This window comes from Acartia tonsa, chromosome 7 (genome assembly GCF_053477335.1).
Source record: "Acartia tonsa isolate MP-2025a chromosome 7, ASM5347733v1, whole genome shotgun sequence".
NCBI lineage: Eukaryota > Metazoa > Arthropoda > Copepoda > Calanoida > Acartiidae > Acartia > Acartia tonsa.
Genome location: NC_137266.1, coordinates 16730833 through 16740791, shown reverse-complemented (window position 1 = coordinate 16740791; position 9959 = coordinate 16730833).

The window sequence follows — 9959 nt, the reverse complement described above, 5'->3', positions numbered from 1 at the left end:
AGGAGCTTTGTTATATAAATAAAGGTAAGGGGCTATTAGGGGCGATGGAGAGGCTATGTAGGGGCTTTGTTATATAAATTAAGGTAAGGGGCTATTAAGGGGCGATTGAGAGGCTGTGTAGGGGCTATGTTATATAAATTAAGGTAAGGAGCTATTAAGGGGCGATGGAGAGGCTATGTAGGGGCTTTTTTATATAAATTAAGGTAAGGGGCCATTAAGGGGCGATGGGGCGATGGAGGAGCGATGGAGGAGAGATGTAGAGGCCATCAAAGTACAATGTAATATAAATTTGTGGAAGGAGCGATGAAGGGGCGATGTAGGAGCGATGGAGGAGCGATGTAGCAGCAATGTAGGGGCCATCAAGTTGCAATGTTATATAAATTTGGAGAAGGAGCGATGAAGGGGCAATGGAGGAGCGATGTAGGAGCGATGTAGGGGCCATCAAGTTGCAATGTAATATAAATTTGGAAAAGGAGCGATGAAGGGGCGATGGAGGAGCGATGTAGGAGCGATGTAGGAGCGATGTAGGGGCCATCAAGTTGCAATGTAATATAAATTTGGAGAAGGAGCGATGAAGGGGCGATGTAGGAGCGATGAAGGAGCGATGTAGGAGCGATGTAGGGGCCGTCACAGTACAATGTAATATAAATTTGGAGAAGGAGCGATGAAGGGGCGATGTAGGAGCGATGAAGGAGCGATGTAGGAGCGATGTAGGGGCCATCACAGTACAATGTAATATAAATTTGAAGAAGGAGCGATGAAGGGGCGATGTAGGAGCGATGGAGGGGCGATGTAGGAGCGATGGAGGGGCGATGTAGGGGCCATCAAAGTACAATGTAATATAAATTTGAAGAAGGAGCGATGAAGGGGCGATGTAGGAGCGATGGAGGGGCGATGTAGGAGCGATGGAGGGGCGATGTAGGGGCCATCAAAGTACAATGTAATATAAATTTGGAGAAGGAGCAATGGAGGAGCGATGAAGGGGCGATGTAGGAGTGATGTAGGGGCCATCAAGGGACTAAGATATATATAATAGTGAAGGGGCCATGAAGAGGTGATATTTAATTAAATAGCCCCTTGGGATAAGAGGACATATCATCTCCTCTTTAGAAGGGGCGATAAAGGAGCGATAAAGGATCATTTAATCGCCTCTTAGGGCAAGGGGCTATTAAATCGCTCCTTTCAAGGAGTCATAACATCGCCTCTTGTTATATGGGGCTATTAAATCGCCCCTTTCAAGGAGCCATTACATCGCCCCATGTCATAAGAGGCGATCAATTAAAATCATCGCTCCATATGGAGGGATGTCGTGAAAAGGAGTATACCCAAAACTTTTTCTCTTAAAACTAAACTGAAGAAGGGACAGTCCTTTAGGTGTCCCTAGAGGCCTTTAGTGGCGTTGCCGCTAGTCTAACATATCGCAGTTACTTCGCTACTTTTCGTACACCAACTTTTGTCCATTGAACAACGTGCACCCATTTTGCGAGGGTACGACGACGCGGCCTGTAGAAAATCAAGGACAATTATATTCATAAGTAGCGCAGCAATACCTAACTGAGTGATTTTCAAAACAGTAGGATGTTTATCAGGGACTACTAATGCGAATTATGACAATAAAAGACAAAAAAAATTAATATTTTCCTAGTAGTTGTCAGTAAATCACTGAATAGTCCATGACACACTTTTTGATAATGTTGAAGATGTCAATTTACAAACACAAGGACGTACAGACTAAATGGATAAAACCTTATTTTAAAGTAGCTGCGCTACAAAAAAATATATATATCTATATATGTATAATATGGTATATAGCAATATTCAACCACTAAACTCTGACCCCTTCATAACCTCTATACAGCCGTTCAGGGATCTTAAAGCACAACAAAATCCTCAATTTTCACCGATGTCAATAAATTATCAAAAATATGCTACAAATTTTTTATTTTTTGTAAAATTACTGAGGGTATATTTAGCCCTGAAAAACGGGGGTAAATTGGTGTATTTACTATGTAAAATGTTGTGTGGTTTGTATAAAGAGTTTACACGATCTGACCCCTAAAATTATGGCTCTATCTCTCTCAATGGATGCCCTACTCTACAACAAGGTTGTTTAGACAGGTGGGCAACGTGAAGAATTAATTAATGGTTAAAAAGTTTGGATACTTTTAGTTTGGTACTAACCAATCAAAATTTGATAAAAGTACCCAAAATGTTTGAGCCAACGTAATAGCAAAACTTTGGGAACCAGTTTAATTAACAGACCAAAGCCTCATTCCTCCCAGGTAAAATGTGATTTAATCAGAAAATGAACATATCAAATGTCTTTCTTTCATTTTGGCTGTTATTGGTATTTTAATGAGAAGCCTTTTCTCTAGATGTCATACTCTCTCAGGGAGAGATGAGACATTGGGCTTTTTATTAAACTAGTCCCCAAAGTTTTAAAATAACATTTTCTTGTTAGATAACAATTTTGGGGACTTTTATTGAATTTTGATTGGTTGCATCATAAAGTAGAGTGTCCAATCGTTTCAACCTATAATTGTAATCTATGAAAGGGATAATTTTGTGTATCATCATCGGGGGTGAAAATTAATGTTCGCCCATTGGCTTTTCCCTTTAGACCCCTGCCTTCTGAACAACATTAACTGTTTGCGCATAAAAATATTGTCGAGCCCCAACATATAGCCTTGAACCTGCCCTGCCTTGCTCTGTATACAGATTTACAGAAAAAAATGTGCTCGCTGTTTGCAAATAGAATTTAGGCTTCTATATAGTAGCAAAACCTTTGTTTTTTATATTTTTTTAAATATGTGAAGCTGCTCTATAAATCAGCATCAGTGGATAGATAGAAAAGTTGTCAAATTCTTTGTCTTTTTATTGGTCTTGAAAAGCTACTCTATAAGTCAGTAGCTGTGTTTAGTGCCCTTTTGGAAAATGGGGAGAGATGTCACAGCTTTTGGCCAGCCTATTCTATTGACGTCATAGTAGAGGGAGAGAAAGGGAAGGAGGAAATAAACCCCCTAAAAAGAGATGGGGTGTAGGTATAGGTATATCCAGACGTCAATAGAATAGGTAGGTCAAAAACAGTGACATCTATCTCCATTTTGATAGGGCACTATAGACAGCTACTTTAAGTCATACAATATGTCAAAAATTAGTCATCTAAATGGAAGCAATACTTACTGTTTTTTGTTTTTAACACCGTAAGATGCTGAATTAGAAAATAAAAGCATTATTATACATACAGTAAAACAAAAGGGCTTTTTTGGTCCTATTTGACGGTATTTTCCTTTTATTACATATGGACCACAGCGAACGTTATGGAAAAACGTAATTTGATGCTTATTTTAGTTTAAGGTAGATAAAGTTTAGGTTCAAAATGCCCCGCAGGGATTGTACCACGTATTGGATATTGTCCGCAGGGTTATAGCCCCCTGCAAGCGATATAGATACTTTTCGGGTATAGTCCCTTTAGTAACATCGCACCTTATGGGGCGATTCTTCGTATTTTTCAAAGTAACTTTTCTCCTATTTCTAGCCCCTGCTGGTTCAAGTACCTAACCTTGTGGAACAATCACCTAACCCAACATAACCTAACCTAACCTAACCTAAAATAACCTATAAAAAGCCATTTTAAAAATACGACGAATCGCCCCTTATGTTGTTATGATGTTACGAAAAGGACTATTCCCTACTTTTCTTTAATTTAATGAAAAAGAAAGTTTTTAAAATGTTATATTCGTTTTGGATATTAGCTTTCTTGTTTGCAGTTTAGCTACTTTTTGTGTTGTTCTATAATTTAAGGACTATATTTTGTTTATTTTTATTCTTTATTTTCCAATCAATCAAAAAGTGTTCAAGAGATAGGTTTCAAATTTTTTCTCTACTAATAACTCTATTCAATACAAATTTATGTAAAGTAATCACGAAACCTCTTATAGATAAGATTATTATTAAACTTTTACGTATTTTAGATTTCAGAATATTTATAATGAATACCTAAAAAGAGTATTGAGGCGATGAACTTAAAAAACAATGAATTTAAAATAAAATACTTGATCAATTATAATGAGATTAAAACAAATCTTTAAATAAAAGACAGGAATAGTTATTTATCGCATCGTATTATAGACAGCTTTTCATGATAATGCCAAAATGAAAAATTATAAGATTAAAACCAGTTTTGTAACTTTGTTAGACCCGATGGGACGAAGGCCCTGGCTAACAAAGCTGCTATTAATATTTTATTTTATTTTGATATTCTTGTAAAATTGTCTGTAATACGTTGCTACACATGTTTATTCAGTATGTCTGATAACCGGTTATAAACCAGCGGATATTAATCAGCTTCGAAGCCATACTGGAAAAGTTTTCCCAGAGTTTGAAAATTATGATGTAATAATATTTGAAAAAAAAAATTTTCGGCGGAAAATATGGAAAAAAAATTGTCCCAATACAACCTTGTGATTTAAATATTCAAAGAGCGTTCTGCTCGCTTTTGGTTAAATTTTGAGAATATATGCAAACCACGCAGTTTTCCGACTTGAGCAAAAATATGCAAATATTTCAGAAAAGCCAGTTGGATACGTACATAGATTTCTGTAAATAGGTGATCTAATAAACTTCAGATAGGGGTTTTTGTACATGATTCATCTGCGCTATTGCTGATATCATAAAGAAAAGAACTTTGGGTAGAGGGCCCCTAGTTTTAGTAGGAAAGCTATACTTTATCTTACTTTGTCTGCCCATCCGTTCTTTAGCTTTTATTGCTATAAGGGTAATGTAATAATCGATTGCTATTTAAGAAAGTAAGCTAATTTTTTTTTTGAAGATTCCCCATACTAATTAGCATACAACTAACTTTTATTTCTTAGTTTTAAAGATAGAAGAAAAATATTTTGGTAACAAACATGCATTTACTCTATAACTTTCTTGGCCCATTGGTCTGTATGTAATGCAGCTCTTTAGGAAATGAAGATCCTACTGATCAATAAACATCTACTCTAGAATTCTCTTTGTTCATCTGTCTGTCATTTGTATTGATATTTTAGTAGAAAGTTTGTCGATGTAAAACAAATTCAAAGAAAATGAAAAATTTGACAGCATATATCTTTATACTAAAGTAACAGGATGTCTGTTTGTGTGTCTGTACCGAAGGATCTCGCTAACCGCTGAACTGATTGGGTTCTCCTTAACAGGGTAGCTTCTCATAGGTTCCGAGAAGGTTTATAACTATTTTGGGGGAGGGTATCACCCCCTTTCCAAGAGAAATAAAAAAGTCGAAAAAAAAATTTAAATATTTGAGAGACTTGATCGAAACATATAAGGAGGTGTCGTAGAATTTGAAAGCAATAAAAAAAAACTAGAGGCCTCTATGGGCGTTGCCGCTAGTTACTAATATCGCAGCTATGTACTTTTATTAAATGTCATTTCTTGTCATTAGCTATCAACGTTTTTGGATTTGAAACACAGTAACTCCTTCGTGTACCTAACCGTAAGTTTAAAGAAAAATAGTCATATTCGTTTTACATGGAATATTTGAAATTATTGGCGGCGCACTCTCTCTCATTTAAAGTTTGAATATATGTCATATTCTAGCTCTGTTTTAAAATAAGATTTTTAATATTAAAGAAAAATACTTAAATCTTATTCTTTATACATCAGTATCCGGATCACCTGCATTTCATGGTAAATATTCCTGGTAACGAATATTTCCAAAAATCTATAAATTTTAAACGCTGCTAGCTGCCTAACGGCTGAACATACAGATCATACCCGCACACCGTTTTAAGCAGCATAAGAAGGCCTACAAATAATCTGGAATAGCTATAAATTAATAATGCCCAATTATCTCGCAGTGCACATAAATGCGCGAAAAAGTCATATTTTACGCATTTTTTCTTCAGTGAAGCTTTCCCTGTGCATCCTTGGATCTTGGCTATTCCAGATTATTTGTAGGCCTTCTTATGCCGCTTAAAATGGTGTGCGGGCATGATCTCTGTACGTTCTAACTACTTATTTTTGAATTTATTACTTTATAATTCCGAAAGTAAAGGACCCCCTTAAAACTTAAATCCCTTGCTTTACCCCCCCCCCCCCCCAATTAAAATCTTGGACGTCCCTAACAACGAGTAATTATCAAAATTATTTCTCTTAAAAGCATACTAGGGGAAATATAATACTAACAAGGATGACAACACACATAATAGTATTGCTTTATAAGTCTACCTTATATTATAATTGCTTAATTTTATGTTCTATTGCTTTGCTATATTTATCTTTAGAACATTTTATATCCAAAAATATACATAGTTTTATGGTAAAAATTTATTGCCAAAAAGGAAAAGAATATACATTTTTAAGCTTCAGTCTATGTAGTAGAGTTGCTGCGCTTTTATACCAAATAATCATTAAAATTTTCATTTCAGACTTGAAAGCGATCTGACGATTCTTTCAAGCGGACAAACGGAAATAGAAAGAGCTGTGCTTAAAACCTACAAGTGCATTGCTAATTTATATTTTTGGAAGCTGAAACATATATTTTGAAAACGAACCCTATCTATGTATAGATAGTTTCTGTAAGTCTATCTACCATCTGGGCATCCGTAATGATTATGAGAGAGGCATGCTGTTAATTTGATATCTAAAATGAGGATTCCTTGGACAACGAGGCACAATGTTATAAGCCCTGCATCTTTATAACTACGTTTAAAGGAAAGTACGCCCATTCTAAACATCTTTTTTCTACAGAATATACTAGTCATCCTTTTAATTTAAACATTTAAACTGGTGATTCCTGGGACAAAGATACATAATAAAGCAAAGAATCTAATTAATCATTTCAATGGAAAGTATGCCCATATTAAGCAGGGATAAGGGATAGGAAACCTGGCCATAAATTAGGTCTCGGCCTGGTTTTGAAAGGGATCATGCAACTTTTACCATTTGCCTAATTTAATGACCTTACTGGCGGACGGCTCATATTGGCTACCGCTCTAAACCAATAGTGTTCTGTGATTTGGGCTTGTTTTGTATCAACCAATCACTAATTGATACAAAACAAGCCCAAATCACAGATGGCGGAAATTTAAATAGCAGACAATTCTAGAAAAAATAATGATTTCGTCTGCTACGAAAAAATAAATATAAATGGTGTTAGATCACATTAGTTTAATTATTAAATCTGCTTAGAGTTAAACATTAAAAAAGGGCCATATAGAAAAACAAAAATAACGGGATTATTTTTTTGGAAAGAAGGTAGCTACGAATTTTCATTTGGTAGTTTATAAATTAGATGTTGTATTTTGAATTTTAAAAATTTAGTACGGAATTGTATCAACACCTTAACCCTAATTTTTGATAGCCTCCGAATTAGTTGCCGAATGTGTACGCAGTTTCCTGAGTGTTTCCTCATCCTAGCTCAATATTTACTACTAGCTAAAAAAGCTTCAAACTTAAAAAAAAATATCAAAATTTGAAAAATTCAAATTTATAATGTATAAATCGTTTATACATTCAAATTTAGATTTTTTGAGGGAAGTTTGAAGATTTTTAGCTAGTAGTAAATATTGAGCTAGGATGAGGAAACACTCAGGAAACTGCATACACATTCGGCAACTAATTCGGAGGTCATCTAATTTTTGTACAATACAACACAGTACAGATATATCATTACTTTATAGTATCCAAAGAACTTGATAGAATGTTACCCAAGTGCATATTTATTTATTTATTTTGAATTTTAATTAGCAATGAAATTTTCAAATAAAATTTTTACTCATTGATAAAAATGCAAATAATACAAACTAAAATCTGTCTGAGGGAAACCCAACGATAGCTTTCTGACAGTTCAAATTACCAAAGTAAAAGATAAAAAATTTTGGGAGAGAAAAAACTTCATTTTAACAAAAGCCATTAATATATAGGTTTATAAAAAGTTATGTTTTTTACTTTAAACTAGCTACCTGAATTTGATTCTATACTTTATCTACACACACACACACACAGACAGCTTTTTCATTAGCATTTTATACGAACCACTGCGCTATCCCAAAACTGGTTTATTAGGCTAGAAATAGGCCTAGGCTTGAAATAGGCCTGAAATAATATTTTCCTACGTTTCCCATCCCTTATCCCTGATATTAAGAATCATTTAGAATAGTCAAATTTAAAAGGTTTAGTTAGACTAGGGTAATTTTTTCATCTTTAACATTAGAGCTTTTTTATTTGTTTAAAAGTTGTCAACCTATGCTTTCAGAGGCTTTATTTTGCCTTTAAAATTGACGTCATACTGGCCTACCATTGGTCAATTAAAATGTATACTGGCCTACTATAGGTGAATTAAAATGTATACTGGCCTACCATTGCATGGTAATTTAGTCTGTGTATTGGCCTATCATTGCTCATTTGTATTGCATGTCGTCATTTTTTACAGGCACTATAAAGGACTGCATGCTTTCATGGATGTTGTTATCCTTGTTAAAACAAACGTTATCTTCCCTGAATATGCAAACTCGATCTAATTACAAAACTACCTAAAATTTGAATTTCAAACAACATGAAATATATTTTTACAAATGTAAATTTATTCAAAAGTAGCGCAGTAATAATTTCAATAGTTTTAATACATAAAAAAAACAAGTAATCCTATTACTTTTGGTTTGTTACCAACCACTGAACCGATTAAATTCTCCATTTGAGGACAGCTCAACATAGGTCCAAACATAATTTTGGGATAACATATTTACATTATAAATTTATGTCATTTAGTTGTTTTTAGTAATTTAACGGCATTTTCTTCCAAAATATTCTAGGGGCGCAGAAATCAAAGAAAATCATATTTAGTGAAAATAACATTGTAAGTAATAGCACATTTTGTATATAGTGATATGAAAATGAACGATAGATTAATCTTCTCTATAATATTATTGGGTAAAATTCTGTATTTTGTATTTTAGATAAAAAATAGGGGTGCTGATTTATTAATTAAGATTAATCCCCTACTCTAGAGTGAGAATAAGATAAGGACGTACGCATGAAGGTACTCTAGTTTTGAATTAGCTTCGCTTATATATGTATCATTTAGTTATCTATCTTCAAATATCTTTATATTTGAGCTTTAATTTTAATATATTCATATACAATACCTTTCCCAGAACAATAAGCCACAAGCTGCGACCAATCAGAGCGCAGCGTTGCAATACTCATCTCCTATTGGATGAGAGCACCGGAAACGGGGGGAGCCAGCCAGAGGACGTGGGTGAAGAAGATTTGGAGCTCTATGGAAATGTAAGTGCTCACTGGTGCGCTATGCCTGCCTTGTGTATGTAGAAATATGTGCGCTATGGACGCGGGGAATGACAGGAGAATAAATTATTGTCCTGTTCAAATTTTGAGAACTGTCATTGGCTAAACGGACTTCCTGGACAACGATAACAAAGCCCATTCAAAAACCAATGGAAATATTTTTTTTGGTTAAATCATTTTTAAGCCTATGCTTTGATATTTTCTTCAATTGTATAATACTGTAAAGTTTTCTTACAATTGAAAGTCTACACTAATATTAATAATTTTAGGTTTAAGTAACTTTAGTGAATTAAAGAAAAAACTTAAGGAGGTAGGGGATATTGAACTGTTTACTACACTAGTCCTCAAAGTTTTATATTAACATTTCTTATTCGTTGGCTTAAAAACCTTGAGGACTTTGATTGAATTTTAATTGGTTAGTAAATTTAGTTGAGTGTACAAACAATTCAACTACAAATTGTAATCAACAGAAGGGGTAATTTTGTGTATCATCATTAGGGATGTACATAACTTTTTTCGGCCATTTTCTAATCCATTCAGATCCTTGGAAAAAACTCCATATTTTAAAAGAAAAATATTACCTACCATAAATTGATTTCTTTTACGTTATAAACAAAAAAAAACTTTAAGAAATGTTCCAAATTTATACTATC